The sequence below is a fragment of the Drosophila kikkawai genome, chromosome 2R (assembly GCF_030179895.1).
Source record: "Drosophila kikkawai strain 14028-0561.14 chromosome 2R, DkikHiC1v2, whole genome shotgun sequence".
Classification (NCBI taxonomy): Eukaryota; Metazoa; Arthropoda; class Insecta; order Diptera; family Drosophilidae; genus Drosophila; species Drosophila kikkawai.
The window spans coordinates 20,101,821-20,124,309 of NC_091729.1; the positions used below are offsets into that span (position 1 = coordinate 20,101,821).

General features: G+C 40.9%; 1 protein-coding gene and 1 long non-coding RNA gene across 5 annotated transcripts in view; one reads left to right on the forward strand and one right to left on the reverse strand.

The window, feature by feature from the left end:
* The first annotated feature begins 207 nt into the window (after positions 1–207).
* Positions 208–22,489, forward strand: part of Corin (corin serine peptidase) — a 40,887-nt gene continuing 18,605 nt past the window's right edge. Inside the window, exon 1 of one of the 2 annotated variants that reach the window (XM_070284094.1) lies at positions 208–512. The gene's annotated coding sequence lies outside the window, so the exon portion shown is untranslated. Of the gene's footprint in view, positions 513–6,438; positions 7,457–22,489 lie in introns of those variants that run through there. The other variant, XM_041777199.2, reaches the window with a different exon arrangement.
* LOC138928006 (uncharacterized) lies at positions 12,087–20,776 on the reverse strand. Of its 3 annotated transcripts, none has more exons than XR_011444455.1 (3): positions 20,574–20,774; positions 16,238–20,517; positions 12,087–16,166 (listed from the first exon to the last, which is right to left on the reverse strand). It is a non-coding gene; the product is annotated as an uncharacterized lncRNA (long non-coding RNA). The 3 variants fall into 3 exon arrangements; XR_011444456.1 differs by having other exon boundaries at positions 12,087–13,228; positions 13,285–16,166; positions 16,238–20,766; XR_011444454.1 differs by having other exon boundaries at positions 16,238–20,776.

Genomic DNA, 22,489 nt, shown 5'->3' on the forward strand with positions numbered 1-22,489 from the left:
TAAAAAGTGACGAAAGTTTTAAAAATAATTAAATGTTCAGGGTAAAATAAACTTTGTAAATACCACACCATTGTGAATGTCATTGCGTAAATTTCTCAAGCTCTGCTTCTTTCTTAGTGCCTATTAAATGCACAATAAGTGCCGCGGATGCTCGCCCCTTTCGGGCACCGAACCTCCCTCTGCTCCACTGTTAATTGTGCAAATCGCGAGCTTATCATAAACACAATGGCGAGAAAATGCGAGCTACAAAAGAACGCAATTATTTTGCTGTGGACTTGTACTGAAAATAGTTGTGAAAGCACCTCCGTCATGTTCTGTCCACGTTAAAAGCGGTGCGTTCATTGCTCCGGTTTCCCAAAAGCGCGAATCTACGTATCTCTATGTGCTAATGGTTACCGCGACGATTTCCGTCTCTTTACTTTTCAAGACTTTAGAACGAACTCTGGCTCGGAGAGAGTTGGTTTCTTATCGCTGAACACGGAAGCTGGGTCGGCCCCCAGCGTCCCGCGCCTGTAAGTACTTATCCGGAGAGCTAGCGCAACTCTTGTGTGATTCTGTCAGCATTATTCTCAAATATCTTTAACGCAAGCATTTAGAAATTAAAAAAGATAATAGTCTTGCAGAAAAAATATATTTTAATATTTATGCATTGCATTTATATAAGTAAATTGTTCCTCCTTGAAAATCAAATCAATCAAAATAAATAGTATTCTGTGTGTTAGCAATGATGCCCTTTTTACACAATTAAATTTAAGTTATAGTAACTAAAAAATATTAAATGGCAGGGAATGCGAGATTTTTGTGCTCGTTGTAAAGTTTCTTTAAACAGGGCGTATACGTAATTTTTTTATGCGCATTTATTTCTTATGTATAACTGAGCTAGAGTTGTGTTTAGTGTAGAATAATATAATATAGACCTGTTGATTATAAGTTAACATACTTCTTACAATGATAATGTTGTAGAGGAAACACTTAATTTGTTTTCATAGTTTAGAAAAGGAGAAACCCTTGGTTGGTTGTCTAGTGATTCAGTACAAAGATAAATTTAATAGTTTTATATGGTTTTTATTGTTTATTTTATTTTATTTATTTATTTATCTATATGTGAAGATGAAAATCAAAGCCCTCAAAAATATAAGCGACTATATTTAGAACACATCAATTAATGTTAAGAAGATAATCGCTTGACAATTCTATTTGTAAATACTCGATATTTGCCGTTATCAGCAAGCTGAAAATAAAAATACGAACAAAAAATAAGAACACCATGATAAACCCCACCCCCAAGCAAGAGCTTATTGAAAAACTATTCGTGAAAAAAGATTCAATTGCATGTTTGAATAAAATAAAAACAAGAAAGAAAGCTAACTTTGGCCAGCCAAAGTTTGTATAGCCTTGCAGGTAACAATTAAAATATATCATAACTAAGCCAAAAATGCATTAATTTCGATTCGGTAAGCAGTTTTGTGTTAGTTTTTATTAATTTAAAAAAACTGTATACCAAATTTAAAATTTTAAGAAATCAAAATTTTTTGCCATTTTTGCTAGTTTTAATGATGTAACAACCCCTTATCAAATTTCGCAAAAATGGCCAAAAAATCGATTTCTTCCGGACATGTCTAGAAAGATTCGCATGTTAATGCTGATCAAGAATATATATGGTTTATGGGGCCGGAAATGATTCATTGACTTAGAAAGATATTATTCTGTATTATAAAATCTGATTTTTTATTTTAAAAAACTTCTTGATTTTTTAAATTAAAAATATCATAACTCGGCCAAAAGAGCATTAATTTTAAATCGGAAAACTGTTCTGTGCAAGATTTTTTTACAGTTAATAAATCTGCATACTTCATTTAATTGAATTTGAAAATTCAATTTTTTATCAAAATCAAAAATGGCCAAAAAAGTCGATTTCTTCCTGACATATCTAGAAAGATTCCCCTGTTGATGCTGATCAAGAATATATATACTTTATAGGGTGGGAAACGTCTCCTTCACTGCGTTGCAAACTTCTGACTGAAATTATAATACCCTGCAAGGGTATAAAAATAACTTGTGTTTTTATCACCACACATGCAAATCCTCTTTTTACTCGAATGCAGGAACATTTCAATCATTTTGGCAGTGAGCTTAAAAATAAAGCGATAAAGTTGCTCGGTTGATTTATGTATTTGCCCAGTCCTGGGTTTTCGAGATCCGTTTTCCAATGCGAGTGTGTGCGTGCGTTTGTTAGGCCATGAAATATGAGCGCATTAAATTTTATGATATTGTTTGGGCCATTTTCGGCTTTGGTCCACAGCACACACTCTCACAGCCCCCCCCACACACCCGCGTAAGGACGGCAAACAAGCGGAAAGTTCAAAGTCAAACAATAACACTTTCCATAAACAAAAAACCCAGCTCACACGCGTACGTCGTCCTCCCACAGACACAGCCAATTTGCTTGAAATCAGCGATGGCAACGTTTCAGTTACCGTTACCTGAGCTCCTGGTTTTTCCCATGTGAAAAGTTTCAAAGAGAAACTTTGACCAGCGGTAAGAGCGAGAAAGAACAGTATATATTTTTGGTTTATGCCTAGCACTTTATGAATTTTACATAATTTTTAGTCAGAATGCGCTTAGAACTGTCATAAGAGTGGAAGTCCTTATTTCAATATTTCATTATTGAATTTACGTATGAATAAATTATGGGGATAAATACATTATAATGCATAGGAAAATTTTATAATAAAATATAAGGAACTAATGGAAAGCTTTCTCTCAAAACAAAATCGCCAATGGTATTGCTTGTAAGTTCATATCAATAAATAAATAAATTATTCAAATTATATTATATCCCTTTTGCAAAGTTATTACTATTATTATTATTAAATTGACTTTGCAACATCAATGTCGCATAAACCCAGTATGTGAGATGTTCGTTTCTGGACAAAGGCAAACAAAAACCACTCGCCGCGTCTCACGTTTAATAAATGTTCCTGTCTGCATTTCGTTTGCAGGCAATTTCCCCGTCCGCCCGGCCAAGCTTAACTTTTTCGTCGTCCCTTCGAGTGCGCACTTTATCAAAGCTTAGCACCTGACAATTTGCCGCGCGACATGCGGCCATCCCCTACTACTTTTTTCTCGGAGTGTAATAAAAAAGTGCTCAGCCGCTTTGTCTTTGCACTCTTTTCGTTGTGTTTGTCGTTGTTGCGTTCGTCCTCCTCCATTTTCCACTTTCTGCAGCTCGTTTCCTTTGAGCAACTAATTAAATGAAATCCGATTAGTGCGGCGTGGAAAGTGGAAAGTTTTAGAGTCCTCATCGCATTTCTCGCTGCCGTCGGCAACTTGCTGCACCCTCAATATGCCAGACGCCGTCTCGAGGCTCCAAGAAGGAGGATGGGTGGATATTTAGCCAGCAATAAGTAAGGATCTTCAACCTTGAGGGTTTATTTAAGACAAGGACTATCAAAGAGAAGGGCACCACCAGAAAGTAACAAAAAGCTTCTGGAAAACTCCCTGTTCTGGGAAACTTAGCCGATGAACTGTTCCTTTTACTTAGAACATGTCTGCTTTCAAAGGTATCCAAGGTTAAAAGTAGTAATAATCTTTAAGTTCAATATTTTTCTACACATTTTCCAGAGTTTTTATATAGAAACTAAATTCTGTAGTATTGCTTTTCGATTCTCTGCCGAAGCCCTATTAAACTGAAGTACTTTTCCTTTTAGTCATAGCTCTATTATCAAATATTAAAATCTTAAACCATATTTTTTTTGCTTTGAAATCAAAATTTCTTTAACCAGTTTTATAACATTTAGTAAATTCCCTACTTTATATAACCTAAATAATATAAATCCTTCTTAAGGAATGTCCTCTACACAATACTCTGCCCTGCTGCTATTGAGCTGGGGAATTCGTCTTTTGTTTCTGTGCGCGGGACTTAAGTGTGATTAACCATTTTGGATTTTCCAAAGGGTCACTGCGTTTGTTTAGATTCATACCTAATGGACTGCCTGCGATGAAAGCTTTCATTAAACAACAAACAACAACGGCACTGTTAGCACTCCCGTTTCAAGTGGCACTCGATGGGAATTTCCGTGGAAAAGGCGCTTATTAACGCCACGGCAAGCTGCCACTCAAGCGGCGGGCGTTGTTCGGTGGGTTGTTAGGGTGTGTATGGTGGGTGGTGGGTGGTGGCATTGCTGGCATGCAACAGGCGGCTCTGCTAACGGAGTTTCCGAGCTCTGCTGTCAGCGTGTCACTCAGCTTTTCCGCGCAGAAATCCCGCTGACTCACAGTCCGCATTCTCGAGCTCCCGGGATTGTGCATAAATTTCCACCGAATGCGAGGCCACATTGTGGAATTTGAATTGGCTCTCGCCTCCTGGCATTGACTTTGAATTTGGCCTTAGCCACCGAGAAGTGCACTTCGTGGACCTCATTTAAACAGTTGCAGTTAAACCAACCAGAATATTGAGGTGAGTCTCCTGCTGTAGCTAATGATTGATGACCAAAAGCTGGCCGGAAAGATGATTAATTTCCAGTGATAGTTAGCTAGTATCTGGTGCATAAGTTTTTTTATCCAATTAAAATAAAAGCAATTAGTTAGATCATTTTATTTAGTGTTCAAAACGTTGCATGGACTATCGAAAAGATAAATAGGATTCAGGAAGAAGTGAAATTCATAATATTTAATGTGGTTTTGAGGGCGAATTATTTTGAAATTTAAAAATAATTTATATTACTTAAAAATCTAACTAAACATTTCCCTGTAATATATTCTGTGAACCGATAAATCCATCCTGCAATAGGCTACTGTACTCCATTATACGTGCAATCACAGGGACCCCACAAGTTTATGCATTTATCTCTTTTTAAGGGCGAACATTTCAAATGCACCTGTTAACCGCTGTGAGAATTTATGACTTCCTAGCCGGGTTTCCTTGCAAGTTGTTGTTGCTGCTCTTCCTGCTGGCATATCCCTTGGCTGCAGCTGCTGAGCTTTGTTTTTGCTCAGCTGTGAGAGTGCGCTGATGGGGGGGAGATTTAAAAAGGGAAACGGAAGGGCTCGTGCCTTTGTGCAATTGAGAGCCATAAATAATAGCAACCTGCAAATGCAAGTACAGGAATTGTTAATTCCACACAAAAGCGCATTATGCAAGCGGATGGGGATCCCACTCGGCTGTGAGAAGTCAATCCTTGTTCACCTTGACGGGGGAGAGGAGGGGCTTGGAGCTGAGTCCTGGGAGGAACCCGCTGTCAGCCGGCTAATGGCTTTCACTTTCTTTCCCATCGCCATCGGTTGTGTGGTGAGTTTCGGGCGAGAGAGTTCACTCTCTTCTAAGCTGTTCGTTCTTTTTCTTTGGTCTTCGGAAAAGTGGACTCTTTGTTTGCGTTTGCGAATATCCTTTATTAAAATATACAATATTTTAGCATTTATTAGGAGACTATTCTAAAGCATTTATTGCATTACTTTAGTTTAGTGATTTGTTTATATTTTAAACTGATTTCGATATTCAGCACCAAAAATTTTAAATACTAAATGTTGTGACAGAATCCAGTGATTGATATTGATTGATATCAATAATTATTATTGATTGATTTAAAACTCCATAATTTCATGTTCAATATATAATTCCATAATATTATTTGAATTATTGTTGATATAAAATAGGTTCAATATAAAGCATACGCCCTGTTGCCTCCACGAAAATATATTTTATCCGCTTAGATAGCAGTTCAATTTCTGTGCATTGCCATGTTTCTAGAACTATTCCAAGTTAGTAGCATTATTAAGCTGTTTATTGAATTTTCCTCCACATTTCAAGTTCTTAAAATTTTAAATATTACTCATACGACTAGTTGGCCTATGGAATTATTGATTTCAAATGGATAATTCTGATTCTTTACAAGCTCTACAAATTTAATAGACTAAAAGTAATCTTAAAAACGTTTTCTGTTTAATTTTCCCCCAAATGTTGAGAAATTTGAATTTAGAAAATTACTCATTCGCCTCGTGCGTCTATGGAATTTTGTTTTCTGAACTCAAAACCGCCAAGCTTTTTTCTAAGCAACTAACCTTTGACAATCAAAGTTAGCTTGGAAATTCAGCTTTAGGCTTAGGCTTCGAGCAAAGAGAGCGCGGCGGCGAACTCACCACAGGACGAAGAGAGAGCCCGAGAGACAGTTAGAGAGCGGAAAGGAAAGGCGGCTCGCCAGTGAAAATCGTAATTGAAATTCCAGCGTCGCCGATTCGGCGCCTGCAGTGCGTAGGCGGTTGTCGTTGACTGACGTCGTGGCCAACAGCACGTGCTAACCGAGGCGGCGCGTGCAGCACCAGCATCAGCAGCAGCAGCAGAAATAGCAGCAGCAACAACAGCTGTGGTGGCCAGCAGCAGCAACAAGGACCAGCGGAGAGAGAGCAGCCATAACAAAGCCAGCAATACAAATACAAATACAAAAACAACTACACATACAACAGCAGGGACAACACTACTAGCACAACAACAAAACTTTTACGCTAGGCAAGCGGATAGGTAGAGAGACAGGAGGAGACGGGAGAAAGAGCAAGAGTGCGGCAGGGAGAGCTGGGAAATACACTCGAGTGAAATTAAAGCCGATGGAGGGGAGGAAGCAGCAAGACAATACATCAATGCAGGCTAAGTGTAATTGCTATGGTGTGTGTGAGTGAATAGTGTGTGAGTGCGAGCGAGCGGCTGTGCGTGAGAATGGGACAATAAATTAGCTGTAACTTGCACCTTGTTATTCGCACCTGGATCCCAAAAGTGGATTATATATATGTATATTTTTACAAGTCAAATATTCAAGCAAAGCCCGTGGTTCGTAATCAAAGTTAATTTTGGCAACACAAAGAGAGAGAGCGCCAAGTGTGTGGAAAACGTAAACGTAAATTCTATTTACGCAAATAATACGCAGAAACGTGAGTAAAGAAGAATTAGAGGCAGCAGCCGCAGCAAACAGCGCAAACAGGATACTTAAAATATCAAGGCAAATATATACACTCGCACACAGACACACACACAAACACTAAAACAGACACACGGCCACAGGCAAGGAGGTTTATATTTTTGGCTTGCTCCCGCTCTCACACCCTCCCATATCGCCCGGCACCTCGAAAAACGCACGAAATAAATATAAAATAAACCCAACATCGTTGAGGTGTATGGCCCCAAGGCAAGGCAAACAAACAGACTCGACGAAAAAAAAATAAGAAAAGAAAAGGAGAGCGAGAAGCAGAAGACGAGGAACAGGGTAAAACGAAGCAGAAAGATGCCAAAATGCTGGACAGAGATTGATGCTGGCTGCCAACGAACAGCGACAACAACAAAAGCACCAACAACGCCAGCAGCTAGAACGACATCTAATACAATAACAATAATAGCAACAAAAACAACAACAATAGCAGCAGTGACAACCGCCAAGTGTGAGCCGACAAGCGACAGCGATTGAGATATGTAAGTAACACACACGACCCTCTCTATACACAGTCAAACATCCATAATTGGCAACCCTCCAAATTGGTAAACAGAAGTGGGGAAACTTATCACAACTGATGGACAATCAATTAACTTGACACCTAAGAAGGCATTGCCTACTTTACGGCTGCTTTATGTTGGTATATAAATAAATATCTCAAGCAAATTGTTAAAATCCTATGTTCTTTTCTTACATTTGAAACTTGGATTATTCCCACGTTCCCAGAAAAGAATCTGGCTGGATTTATAACTAAATATGAATTGGAAAATATAAGTATCGCACACTGTTGTTTTTATAAATGTTCTAAAGGTTGCTTTTAAAAAAATTGATCTTCTATAATCAACATCAAATATTTAGGTAAAAGTTTAAATTATTTGATTCAAGTTGTCAATTTGGGAACCGTCTATGTATCTTCTAGTAGAGAAACCGCTTCTTTTTTTTAAAGAATATTGAGAATCCGGCAAGGATTCTCCTTGGAGAAATCTTCGTAGTTTGATATGGATCTAGTAATTATGATCTTCGCCGATCCATCATACATGGTCTTTGCCTTTTTTATCAACTGTGTTCTTCGACTGCAAGGCGGACCCCTTGTGATCAATATCATTGTACACATGAACATATAATATAATGGAGATTCTGCTGTGCTAGGCGCCTCGTCCTTGGGCATTAAACTTTTCCTCAAACAATTCCTCAAATCGGATATGGCTGATGGCTATATTTTAAGCTCATCAGATTCGCAGTATAATATTTCATGAAAGCGATGTATTTATTAAATTTAATGATTCTCGAAAGTTCATAATATAATTCGATGGAAATGATTTATTATATGCATGAGGCGAATTTTCTTCAGTATTTTTTTAAACGCAAAGTTTTCCACGAAAAACGGTAGCTGTAGAAGTCAACATGCCAGTGGAAAAGAAAATAAAAAAAGCTGTGACAATTATTTCAGAGCTGTGAAAATTTAAAATGGTTTAAAATCTAACTGATAAAATGCATTTATATAAATTTTATTAAGTTTATGAGGGATAAAATACATTGTTTATATGTCTCTGAGATACTTGATAACTTCAAGGTTCGATTTATAGAAGCTTGTCTGTACTAAGGTTTTTTGCCGAAAGCTTTATGCATATTTTTACAGCATTTAAGTGTGAAATGATGTGTTAGCGCATTATTTGACTTAGGCACGAAAAATGCTAAGCCTCGGACACAGAGGGAAAGAGAGACACAAAGAAAGAGAGAGAGAGAGACAGCGGAAGACAAAGAGAGCAAAGAGAGACTGAGAAGGACGAGCGAGTAAGATAAGATGAGAGGATGAATTTGTTGAACCTTAGGCCCAGGCAGAGTTGAAGTGAAAAACAAACAGGGCAACAAGGCAGATACACACACTGCCACACAAACAGAGGACAAAAACACACACACACACACACCAGCAGGCAACAAGAAATCACACTTAAACGTCACGTTGTTCACCGCTGCCCAAGTTGTATCAACTTGTGCTATCCCCAAAAACCCAAAAAGCAAAGCCTCGGCCATTCGCGCAGCATTCGAACTCAATTTGGAAGAGGCGAATACAAACACACCCGCACCCTCACCCGCAGGACGAAAATCGATTGAACGAAAAAGAATGAGGCAAACAAAAAAAAAAAAGAAGAAAAATAGGCAAATACAACAATTTTCCTATTCGGGCCTTGGCCAGCCTCAACTCTCATCAGGTTTTTATTTCCTTGGCCGCGAATCTGGCTATACGAGATGCCATTTCAGGACACGCTCCTGCCAAGGCTCGAATCAACAATTTCGCATTGGCAAGTCTCCGCTCGCTTCTCGGGCTAATGAGAAATCAATTAGCTGTGTCTGGACCCGGACTCGGACTCGGGCCCGAAAAACGAAAACCAAACCAAACCAAAGCAGGCCAGACAGTCCATTTTGGGGGTCAGGGAACGCTGAAAATTGCATTTAAATGAGCTCAACGATATTTGAAAATGTCTGAATAATTTGGCCATCGTCAGGGCGACGGCTACGTGCGAATGTATCATCCATAAACGGCTTGACTTTTGAATCTCATATACTTGAACTAGAACTTTGGATCTTGTAAGGATATAAAGGTCGTTTCTAGGTTTAAAATAAAATAACTAGATATGACTTTAACAGGAGAGTAACACATTTAAAGTTAATTACAAACAAACAACAATTAGTGTGCCTTCATACTTCCAATATGCAAAGCCGGAAACAGGTTAATACTTAACTGATACCAAAAACAAGAAAGGAAGCTAACTTCGGCACGCCGAAGTTTGTATACCCTTGCAGATTGGTTTTCATATTTATATTATAAATTATAATGCCGAAAACAGACACTAAACAGAGTTTCATTAAATTTTACCTATACTTATTATGTTTACAGTTTAACAGTTACAGTTTTACATTCCCAGCTTTATATATTTTATACATTTACCGATCGCTTCTATGACAGCTATAAGATATAGTTGTCCGATTTTTATAAAATGTATACCAAATGTCTATAATAATAATTAAAGCTCATATCTCGTAGATGAAAATACGTTAAAAAACAACGAAGTTATAATTTTTTCTATTACTTTCCCTATCGTTCCTATGGCAGCTATAAGATATAGTCGTCCGATTTTCATAAAATTTTTACCAAAATTCTGGAATAATAAAAAAAGGCTTCATCCCAAAAATGGTGGAATAATATTGAAAAACAGCCAAGTTATAATTTTTTTTCCAAAAATTTATCGAACATTTGTATGGCAGCTATATGATATAGTCGTCCGATCCGGCCCATTCCGACATATATAGCAGTGAGAGTATATAGAAGACTATATGCAAAGTTTCATTCAGATAGCTTTAAAACTGAGGGACTAGTTTGCGTAGAAACGGACAGACGGACAGACGGACAGACGGACAGACGGACATGGCTAGATCGACTCGGCTGTTGATGCTGATCAAGAATATATATACTTTATAGGGTCGGAAACGTCTCCTTCACTGCGTTGCAAACTTCTGACTGAAATTATAATACCCTGCAAGGGTATAATAAGTAAGCTCTTTTGCTGGAACTCTAGTTGCTCTATTTTATATTGCATTATAAAATAAGTAGGACCCCTCAAGGTTACCTAATAACTACTTCGAAAATTAAATGATCCAATTAATTATCTCCAAAGTTCTACCAGGGCCAAGGCATACCTAGAGGTAGTGGCTTAGGCCCCAAATCGGTATGCAAATATTTCGTCTTCGATCTATGCAAATGCTAATTACCAAGGAATTTATTAACAAAGACATTGTCCTAGCAGCGGCAACAATGATGCCCAGGACAACAGCTAAGGGTCGTACGAATCGTTCGTTCTTCTGGCCATTCGATTTAATGAAAGAGATAAATTTCTGCCTGCCACTGCTTTGATATGATTTTAATGAATCCGAATCCAGGGCAACATTCGGTGAGAATTAAATCTAAAGTAGACTGTGGGGGCGATGGTTGGGCGTAATTAAATAACTGGGAATGGCGCATTGTGCTTCAGTCGCTTTCATCGGCTGCAGCATCTCAGCCTGTGGCTCGTGTGTGTCCTTGAGATGTAAGAAGGACCCCGCCACAAAGCCATCCAACACCCACCACCCAGTTTGGTGTCTCGCTTGAATGTCAACTGATTGCAATTCAAGACGGGCAAAGTGCGGCTGGCGGGGCCAAAGCTTAACTGACATTTAATTGACAAAAGTGGCGGGCAGGATGCGGAGATGGGCCACGCAGCGGGCTGCAGCCAGGAGAATCGCTCATAAATTACAGCCGAGAAGCGTCGGAGTACGAAAATCAATTTCCGCTCAAACCACCGACAATGCAGACTGTTGGCCAACAAACCTGAGCGCCGGGATCGAAGCCGAGCAAATGTCCTGGGCTTGTGGCGCAGGATGGAAGAATGTTTTTTTTCTCCGTTTCAGTCGGCTCTTCGCTTCTTCGTGTGTCCTTAGCCTTTCCAACTATATTAACTATGTGCTGCACATGACCGCAGCTGTGCGGCTTCCTACCGCTGCTCCATTGCTCCACTGCTCCACTGTTCAGCTGTCTGCCGTTAACGGTTCGATGCACACGATATACAGGATGCGTCGTACTTCCCTTCACTGGTGTTCTCCTGTACACTGGAAAACGTTGAAATCAACAATTAGGAAATTTGGCTTAAGAACGTTATGAAAATTCCTATTCCTATATATTGAGATATATCATCGCAAAAGTGTTGTTTAAGAACGTTATACAAAGTTTGTATGATATATAGAGATTTTGTAACAAACACACTCACCGAGCGTTGTCCACCTCAACACGCTCTGTCTACTTTTTCTGCTCGGCAGGCTCAGGGAAAATGGGCGTGGGTTTTGTGTTGACATGAACAATGGTGCTACATAACTAATATTGTAGACAGAGATACTCTAGCTGGGGATATGGTAAATAATATGAATCAGACGAAGGAAGTGTACCTATTGAAGATGAGGCTCCGATGTTATTGGCCTCAATCTAAACCCTCCCAACCTGTGAAGTCCATTCAGGCTCCACCCTTATACAACCAATGCTCTACATCCCCTTAGGTGCCCAACAAGATATCAAATTAGTTCATTTTCAAAGTCATATAATTGCAGGCTGAGATAATATTGAAAGACATTTTCCTAAATCTAATCCTTAAGCCTAAGTTTACGTTATTTACGTTACGAGACCTCTTATTGAGTCAGTTTGTTTTAGATCCAATGAAAGGAAATAAAATTTAAGATAAGAAAGAACGCTTTTTCCTTTTTTACTTTACATTAAATAGATTAACTTATTAATATTCTTTTGAATCAATTAATTAATTAAGATGTGCAAACTATTTCAGAAATCTTGGCGAAATTATAAGGATGGGTTCAGTTTTATTTTGTTGTTTTGCGGCTAGGCCGTACTCACGCTTTCTCCATCGACGTCAGCAGGCCTGATGACTGGTGATGTGTAGCTGTATGTGTTTTAAGTTATTTGAGGGACAAAACGATATTATAATTGCCAAATCTCCCAAAAAAAATTGCTAAATTACGACCGAAAAGGTTTATAAGTACGAATTCTTAAATCAAAAGCTCCTATATGCAAAATTAATTATATTTTAGACACTATCATTCATGTTTATCCGCTCCTGGAGCAGAGTGTGGGCCGGATCAGCCACCAGCTCTCAATACGGATATGTAATGCTACTTCCGTCGTTCGCGCTGATGAAGATGACACGCACTATGTGCGACAGGGATGGCCGCAATCCCTTGCGTGAGGCGTGAGCGGAACGAGACCAGCCCGCCAAGGTGTGGATGCGGCAGAGCGCACGCGATGTGGCAAAGATGCACGGCGATGTGGCAAAGAACGATGTGGCCACGAAAAAGACACACGGCGATCCAATAGGTGCGCCGAAGAAAAGCACGGTGATCCAATATGTGCACCGTGTGAGGGAACGGCGATCCAATATGCGCGCCGTGTGAGGGAACGGTGGCACGTGAGCGAGGCGGTAAAGAAAATCCAAATCGAGGATCACCGCAATCGGCACGTGTATGGCCGCCGAAATGGGAAGCGCAGCCCCACGCTGTGCGTGCGAATGCTCCGATGACACGTGGCGTTGATCCCGCTGAGAAGCCACAGACAATGCCAACGATGAATGCCACAAATGACTGCCACCTCACGTGGTGGGCAATTGCTGGCAAAAACAATGCCGGTCGCTTGGACGACTCTGCCGATACGGCTGACGCTGTTTTGAAAAGGCAAAATTAGCACTCCGGCGATCGATTATTCACACAAGCTTACCAATATACGTTAGAGCACTAAATTTACTTAATATGGGTATGATTCGCTTTAACAAATACTGTCGGATCGACACGATGCTTGCGGATTTAGGATCGACAAAAATTAATCCGAACTCGGGGACGCCTTGTGAGAAAGAGAACGGAAGTGAGGGGATCCAATGTGACCGTGGCTTGCAAAAATCCTGTTCGCGAATTTTTGTGGTCTTTTTTTTAGGTCCTATCGCATATTAGCGATTTGGCAGGATCGTAACTTTAACAGCCCGGTTGTTTGAAAAATGTGGGCGATAAAACTTATCGAGTTGCCACACTGGCTCGATTCCCACAACCACAGCTTTGATTTTTAGTCCCTGTGATTAACAATAAAAGCTGAAAAAGGAATCAAGAGCAATCACCAGATATCCTTGGCATGAAATCTACCCAGTTCCTTTCCGTTCATGTCCTCTAAGAGGTAAATTGACTGTCCAATTCTTGCCTTCACTCGGGCCTTGATACCTACAGGAGCGAGTTTCGCATTAAAATCCTTTGCTGCGTTGCTAAGTACAAAATTCCTTTTGACTACTTCTTGGCCAACCTCAAAAGAACGGGGTCTTGTTCGAAGATTGTAAGACTTTTGGTTTGCCTCGTAAGCCTTATTCAAATGTTTGCCGATGTTAGAACGAATCCTTTGGAATTCGTCAGTTTTTGTCAGGCTTACTTCGCCTTCTGCAAGAAGGTTTAGTTTACGCAGCAGTTTGTAGTCATGACCGTGGGATATCATGTGTTGACCAAAAACAACATGATAAGGCGATAAACCGATGGATTGGTGAATCGAGTTACGAAGAGAGCAGTTGATGCTACTGAGAAATGTGTCCCATTCGCGTTGGTCGGTGCGAATATATGCTCTTAAAGCAGCATTGATTGAACGGTTGACTCTCTCAGCACTGTTGGATTGTGGAGCATAGGCACCAGTAAACATATGACGAACGCCATATTTCGAAAGGAAGTCAGAGAAATCACGGCTTTTAAATTGAGTTCCGTTATCACTGACGACTGTTTCGGGTACACCAAAGCATGAAAATATTTCATCGCGCAATATATTGATGACCACTTTAGCCGTAAACTTTTTCACTGCTTTTAGAAAGGTGAATTTGGAAAAGTGATCAAGAATAATCAATATTCCAATATTGCCGGAATTGGAGCGCGGAAATGGCCCTATAAAATCGAGATAAAGTCTTTGGAATATCCTTTCACTTTGCACTTGTGCTCCCATTGGTGGTTTTAAAGAATGGGTAGGATATTTTGTGGTCTGGCATGTTTCGCAATTTCGAATGTAATCACGAACGTTGATAACCATGTTTGGCCAATAGAAACGTCGTCTGATACGCTCTAGGCATTTGGCCATTCCACAATGAGCAGATGTTGGTTGGTCGTGAGCCGAACTAATTACACTTTGACGCAACGACTCAGGAACGAAAAGTTTCCAGCAATCGTCTGGTGAAACGTCATAAGAATTGGGGAACGTTGCACGATGATAGATGAACTCATCTATGACTTTGAAATCCGGTGATTTCAGAGATTTGAATTTGTCTCTGAGAGCGGAGTACTCTTCCGATTGAAAAGCGCTTGATGATAGGTCAATTTCGGGATAAATTTCAAGGTCTATTGCAGAGATGTCAATCTCTTCGAACGATCGAGACAAAGCATCTGCCACCACATTTTCGGTTCCTTTGCGATGTTCGATTTGGAAAGAAAAACCCTGTAGCTTGATAGCCCATCTTGCCAATCTACCGCTTAGATCCGATTGGTTCATTAGCCATCGAAGACTTGAGTGATCGGTTACTACCTTAAAGCTATGACCGTCAATGTACATTCTGAACTTTTTAATTGCTAACACTACAGCCATGCATTCGAGTTCCGTAACTGTATAGTTACGCTGGGCTTTGTTTAGCTTTTTGGACATGAACGCTATGGGACGCTCACAACCGGAATCGTCGCATTGAGCTAGAACTGCACCCACTCCATGTAGTGAAGCATCACACTGCAAAATGAATGGTTTGTCGTAATTGGGATGAACAAGGCAAGGAGCAGAGCATAACTTGGCCTTGATGTTTTCGAAAGCTTCTTGGGCATTATCGTTCCAACTTAGTGTTTTGCCACGTAGTTGTTCCGTCAGATGGAAAATGACTGTGGAATAGTTGGATATGAACCGCTGGTACCAACCAGTCATACCAAGAAATCTTCGGAGCTGTTTTTGGGTCTTCGGAACCGGAAATTCGCTCACGGCTGCGATTTTGTTTGGATTTATTTGAAGAGTACCTTCACCCACCAGGTAACCAAGGTAGTCTACAGTTTTCAGGCAGAATTGACTTTTCTGAACGTTTATTGTTAATCCAGCCTTACGCAATTGGGTAGCTACTTCGGATAAATGCAGAAGATGTTCTTCGAAGTTGTTTGACAAAACAAGCAGGTCATCGAGGTAGACTAACACATGCGATTTTAATTGATAGGGAATAACCAAGTCCATTAATCGGCACATGGTTTGTGGAGCGTTTGACAATCCAAAAGGCATCCTCTTGAATTGATATAGCGGACGATTCGGAACGGTAAAAGCAGTTTTGGCACGAGATTCTTGATCTAAACAGATCTGCCAAAAGGCATCTTTGAGGTCAATTTTGGATATGCAGTGTACGGGTGGAAGTCGACTCAGCAATCCATCCATTATAGGGATGGGGTATGCGTCCTTCACCGTGACTGCATTCAATTTCCTTGCATCGAGACAAAATCGTACCTTGCCAGGCTTGATGTGCAAGATAACTGGAGAAGACCAAGGCGATGACGGAGCCTCTTCGATGACATCCATTTTAATCATGCGGTCGATTTCTTCACATAAAAGTTTTTCTTTAGCTGGTGAAAGTGGATAGAAACGTTGCTTTATTGGCTTTGCATTGGATGTGTCGATATTGTGCTCTAACAACCTAGTTAATCCTAAGCCCTCGTTCTCGAATGATGGAAAAAAGTCTATCACTTTCTGCAATTTTGATTTTTGTAAATCGGACAATCTCACATTATTCGAGTGTTCTTCCGGTTCACAGTTAATTTCGTTGATCGCAACTGTTTGCTTGATCGAAATGCCAAAATTTTGCCAAAAATCCATTCCGCATATAACTTCATGCTTTATCGAAGGTACTATCAGGAATTCAAAGTTGTCACTAATTGAGTTATAAGTCAGGGGAATGTGTATCGTGCCTGCAACATATTGCGATTGCCCATCAGCAGTTCTCACTACCGATTTAAATTTATTAAACGGCTTAGCTGAAATTATTTGTTTTGCTAGCTCACCACCTATAACGCTTTTGTTGGCGCCACTGTCCAAGAGAGCTAAATACGGTTGACCAAATATTTCTATGTTTGTAAAAGGCCGAATATCGCTTTTGTTTTGTGCGATTGAGGAAATCATAAAACGATTTAATGATCGCTTACGAGTCCAAAATTTACGAATTCGCCGTGAAGATCGCTGTTTGCGACGATAAACAGGATTAGCTTGCAAAATTTGGGATCTACGCTTTGCGTACTCCTGTACCCGCAAATGGTATGGGTTAAAAGGTTTGGTTTCTGATATGTCTGGTTGAAAGGTAGGCAAAATGGAATGAACATCATTTGCCACAAAATCTGGTTCTGTTGGTATTTTCGAAGCTAGCGGCGGACATCCGTTTTCTTCGCGTAACGAATGTCCTTCTTGGGGTTTTCCGAAACCGAATTACATTTTGCACAGTTGGGCTTATACACCTCCGGTGTTCCACAACCATAACAAAAAATACGACGAGGTTTAAGGCAATTGTGGTAACTGTGGCCTGTTTCCTCACAGTTCCAGCACTTAATTTTCTCAGCCGTCTTAACTACACAAATTTCATCCTCGACCTCACGTTCTTCCTCCGACTGAGATTCTGAATCTTCTTCCTGCAGAATTGCGTTAACGAAACGCTTGCTTGGGTTCGAACGTTGAATGGGCTTCATTCGGGTGTTAAGAAAGAATTCTTCGTGCCTGTGACACTCCTTTCGCAATGTTGCTAAGTTTGGGGTGTCAATGTGCAATAATTCGTGCTTGATCTCCGGTCTGAGATTATGACGAACTTCTACCGCAATTTCACTGTCCTGCATTGGTTCACGAAGGGAATCTGCGATGGAAAGCATTGCATCCAAAAAGTCATCAAAATTTTCCGTGTTACCCTGTTTGCGTCTACGCATGGCACATTTAATCTCACGATCAGATCTCTGATCTTGATATCTTTCCTTTAAACGCCTGCAAAGCAAGTTCCAATTCATGTTATCTGCCGATCTATGAACGCGCCAGTAAAAGGCTAATGCAGGGCCTGCGAACAGTAAGTTAGCAAAATGGGAGAGAAGTTCAAAGTTGCCGTTCAGGCATTGTGAAGTGAGGCAATTGACACGGTAAATAAAATCTTCTATAGCAATGTCGTTAGCTGAACCACTAAATTTAATACGCCAATTGGATATAATATTCGAAATTCTGTCTGGTCGATCCAGAGAGAGATCACTTCGATCACTGCGAAAATCTGGTGAATTCCTAGCCTGTTGAATGTTGTTTCGATCTGAGTTGGCATCGGAACCGTCTCGACTGAAATCTCGCTGCGGCTCACCTTGTCCATTATTGGCAAATGTGGACCTATTCAATTGTGTGAACGCCAAAGTTATTTGTTCTGTAACTGACTGCAGCATGTTAGCTTGGAAGGTCTGCATTGACTTCTGAATCAATTTTTCCACGTGATCTTCCGTTACCACCCTCGAGTCTGAGTTACCCTCGCTACGAATTTCCTGCAGTGAATTTTGCTCAGAACCACCGTTTTGCTTTGCCGCATTTCGCGACGCTGAACGTGTCTGTACCTTGTGTCCCTGAGATCTACTAAGAGGAGCCGAATGAGGTCCTACCTCGGGTTGAGAGAAAGTTTGGCCACACCTGGGGCATTTGTCGTTGTTCTTGCTATAATTGTCAAGGCAAAGCTTGTGGAAAGAATGCTTGCAACGGGCTTCAAGTAAATCCAGATTACACACTGGTCCGTTGCAGATGATGCAATTTGCAGACTCATCAGTCTGAAGATCTACTAAATTTTCATTGCTGTGTGTCAACATTTTTGACGCTTTTCGAAATATAAAACAAAAAAACGAAATGAGATACGGTAAGATAAGATAAGATACGATATAACGAAAACAAACTGGTCGTTCGAGATGAATACGATATACGATAAATGAGAAATGCAGTTTAGGTCTTACCCTGGGTAGTATAGCAATTGGTTGTGTCATTCAATAGGTACAAATGTTGTAAACGGAATGTAAATAAAGGGTAGTAAAATAAATATCAATTTATTTTGTCTTACCAATTAGAAGAGTAACTAGCCGAATCTATCCAGCCATATAAAATCTCGATCCTAACTGATAAGAAGGTAGTGTTTGAATATTGAAATCCTGGTATAGAACCGACTTTGAATCAGAACTATAATTCCAAGGAATCAATTACTCAAATTGGAATGTTCTTTTAACTATAATGTTCGATTATTACCGAACTGATAGAAAAAAAACAGTTAAAAGTATTACATTTCCTCCGGTATGGCTCCGAACCTATCCAGATGCCATCAATTCCAGGACAGAATTTGAAATACTAAACGGAAACTAGAAGTGGATGGTTTGAATATTAACGGGAAGCTCGGCTGTCAAACGACAGGTGCCTAATCAGGCATCGGGCTGGCCTTAACGTTTGGGCGCCAATTAATTATGTAACAAACACACTCACCGAGCGTTGTCCACCTCAACACGCTCTGTCTACTTTTTCTGCTCGGCAGGCTCAGGGAAAATGGGCGTGGGTTTTGTGTTGACATGAACAATGGTGCTACATAACTAATATTGTAGACAGAGATACTCTAGCTGGGGATATGGTAAATAATATGAATCAGACGAAGGAAGTGTACCTATTGAAGATGAGGCTCCGATGTTATTGGCCTCAATCTAAACCCTCCCAACCTGTGAAGTCCATTCAGGCTCCACCCTTATACAACCAATGCTCTACATCCCCTTAGGTGCCCAACAAGATATCAAATTAGTTCATTTTCAAAGTCATATAATTGCAGGCTGAGATAATATTGAAAGACATTTTCCTAAATCTAATCCTTAAGCCTAAGTTTACGTTATTTACGTTACGAGACCTCTTATTGAGTCAGTTTGTTTTAGATCCAATGAAAGGAAATAAAATTTAAGATAAGAAAGAACGCTTTTTCCTTTTTTACTTTACATTAAATAGATTAACTTATTAATATTCTTTTGAATCAATTAATTAATTAAGATGTGCAAACTATTTCAGAAATCTTGGCGAAATTATAAGGATGGGTTCAGTTTTATTTTGTTGTTTTGCGGCTAGGCCGTACTCACGCTTTCTCCATCGACGTCAGCAGGCCTGATGACTGGTGATGTGTAGCTGTATGTGTTTTAAGTTATTTGAGGGACAAAACGATATTATAATTGCCAAATCTCCCAAAAAAAATTGCTAAATTACGACCGAAAAGGTTTATAAGTACGAATTCTTAAATCAAAAGCTCCTATATGCAAAATTAATTATATTTTAGACACTATCATTCATGTTTATCCGCTCCTGGAGCAGAGTGTGGGCCGGATCAGCCACCAGCTCTCAATACGGATATGTAATGCTACTTCCGTCGTTCGCGCTGATGAAGATGACACGCACTATGTGCGACAGGGATGGCCGCAATCCCTTGCGTGAGGCGTGAGCGGAACGAGACCAGCCCGCCAAGGTGTGGATGCGGCAGAGCGCACGCGATGTGGCAAAGATGCACGGCGATGTGGCAAAGAACGATGTGGCCACGAAAAAGACACACGGCGATCCAATAGGTGCGCCGAAGAAAAGCACGGTGATCCAATATGTGCACCGTGTGAGGGAACGGCGATCCAATATGCGCGCCGTGTGAGGGAACGGTGGCACGTGAGCGAGGCGGTAAAGAAAATCCAAATCGAGGATCACCGCAATCGGCACGTGTATGGCCGCCGAAATGGGAAGCGCAGCCCCACGCTGTGCGTGCGAATGCTCCGATGACACGTGGCGTTGATCCCGCTGAGAAGCCACAGACAATGCCAACGATGAATGCCACAAATGACTGCCACCTCACGTGGTGGGCAATTGCTGGCAAAAACAATGCCGGTCGCTTGGACGACTCTGCCGATACGGCTGACGCTGTTTTGAAAAGGCAAAATTAGCACTCCGGCGATCGATTATTCACACAAGCTTACCAATATACGTTAGAGCACTAAATTTACTTAATATGGGTATGATTCGCTTTAACAAATACTGTCGGATCGACACGATGCTTGCGGATTTAGGATCGACAAAAATTAATCCGAACTCGGGGACGCCTTGTGAGAAAGAGAACGGAAGTGAGGGGATCCAATGTGACCGTGGCTTGCAAAAATCCTGTTCGCGAATTTTTGTGGTCTTTTTTTTAGGTCCTATCGCATATTAGCGATTTGGCAGGATCGTAACTTTAACAGCCCGGTTGTTTGAAAAATGTGGGCGATAAAACTTATCGAGTTGCCACACTGGCTCGATTCCCACAATTTTGAGGGGCAAAATTTTGATATGAAATATCACACTCAATACTATCGTTAAATGTAAAATTTAAAAATTTCTTTGACTAGTTTTCAAGTCTTTTTCACTATTTTTCTCCAAAGAAAATCGTGTGTCATCCCGAAGTAAACTGATTGATAGAAAGTGTATCCCATATCTCTCTTTCTCTCTCTCCCTTTCCATCTCTCTCTCTCTCTATCTCCCTCTGTGTGTGGTAGAGAAACCCATCTTTCCTCTACTTCCGCTTGCCTGGTTCCATCTATTTGCACATACATTGCCAGAGCCACTGGCTGACAGACAGGCAGCCATCAGTGCTCGGCCAGGCATCATAAGCCGCATCACATCGCCTGGCAGGGGAGGGGGAGGGCAGGGCAGAGGCGGCGCACATCACCCGACATCCAGCATCCAGCTGGATCCACACACCACACCGCATTTTATCGCGGGCAGCGCCACGTGCGCCCATCGGGATGTCAGAAACAAAGCGCCAACACTGCCGCATCGACTAATGAAAGTGAAGCCTCCGACCCAGCTCCAGACCAGACTTGGGCAAACAAACTCAGCTAAGGCCACTCCAGCAGCGCCATCACCATGCCCATACCACTTCCCGATCGGAACGTAAATTGACAAAGAGGACAATGGCGTTGACGATGACAGTAAATTGTGTTCGTACAATGTATCCGTGCACAGGATTGAGGGAACGCATCCTGTAAATTGCTCGATGCTTGATGCTCGATGCTTGGCATTGTTATCGTCGGCTGTTGGCCATGTCAGCTGCAATCCTGATTGACTGAGTGACTGACTGACATACTGACAGTATTAAGTATGCATTTTGTGTCTAATCGTTGGAATGGCCTAATGGCATTTTTTGTGTATTCTGCTTTTTGGAGCCGCAAACCATGTTTCCCCGTCCAAGTCCTTGCCAATCGATAGTCAGTACAAATATTCCTCTGCCATTTGGTGTGCTTAATCTGCTTAAGTACGGTTTTTTTTTATTATTTGGGGAAAAGCTTTGCGTTAGCTGTCAAAGGCATCGGGCGTGTTTTCGGCTATTAAAAAAGAAAAAGGGAAAATTACAAAAAAATAAATAAATTTCTCATGTTTTCGTGAAGTGCAAACGCATTTTTGCTTCGCTGCGAACTTCATTGTGAAGAATCTATGGACAAGTCCACCTCTGTGGCAAAAGCTATTGCTTTTCCAAATCCGACCTCTAAGGTCGTGGTGTCAGTGCCCTTACTTTCCGTTGTTTGTTCCAATCGCGAAATCCAAGTGAAACCAAAAGACAGTCGCATTTGTTCTGGGTGCCGCCCGACTGCGGGGCTTGCGTCTTATCCACTTGGCTACGCTCTTCTTTTTGGAGGTCGGATAAAGGACCTATTAATCCAACAAGTCAGTAAAGCAGTCCATAATGTCTAATCTTTCGGACACCGAAGAAGATCTAAACATCAGCGAGATCGTGGCTCGGCAGCAACGACAAATGAGTGAGGCACTTAATTGCTCATTAGCCGAATTCAGCCGGCGACTTGCCGCCTCCTCCTCCGTCAACACCGCACCAATATCAAACATTGATGTAGAACCAGAGCTA